General features: G+C 70.3%; 1 protein-coding gene across 1 annotated transcript in view; it reads left to right on the top strand.

Moving 5' to 3' along the window:
• GRIK3 (glutamate ionotropic receptor kainate type subunit 3) overlaps window positions 1-340 on the top strand; it is a 251,165-nt gene that overhangs the window by 595 nt on the left and 250,230 nt on the right. The window lies entirely within an intron of this gene.

Below are 340 nucleotides of genomic sequence, written 5' to 3'. Positions count from 1 at the left end.
GGCCGCCGTTCAATCCCGTGGCCGGGGGCAAGGCAGGGCAGGGCAGGGCAGCGGCCGTCTCCTGGGGTCGCTTCAGCTCTTCCCTGGGCAAGGCCTCTCTCCCGCCCGGACAGCGCAGGAGTGGGGGGAAGGGAGCGGCGGAGGCCTCCTGGCACACCAGGGAAGGCGGCCGAGGGCTGCGAGTGGCTTTCAAAGTTAGCCGAAATCCGGAGACTCTGACTTGGGGCTGTAACTTTAGTGTGGCTGCCCAAGGCACCCAGCGGGCAGCGCCCTGGGCTGTGCGGGAAGCCGTGCATGTCCCAGGCGGGCGATGGGCAGGGCTGGGCCCTCCCAGGCCACG

Source organism: Tupaia chinensis, unplaced genomic scaffold, assembly GCF_000334495.1.
Source record: "Tupaia chinensis unplaced genomic scaffold, TupChi_1.0 Scaffold000604_1, whole genome shotgun sequence".
In the NCBI taxonomy this organism is placed as follows: Eukaryota; Metazoa; Chordata; class Mammalia; order Scandentia; family Tupaiidae; genus Tupaia; species Tupaia belangeri.
Note: the sequence above shows the minus strand (reverse complement) of the source record. Positions and strands in the feature narration are given on the sequence as shown.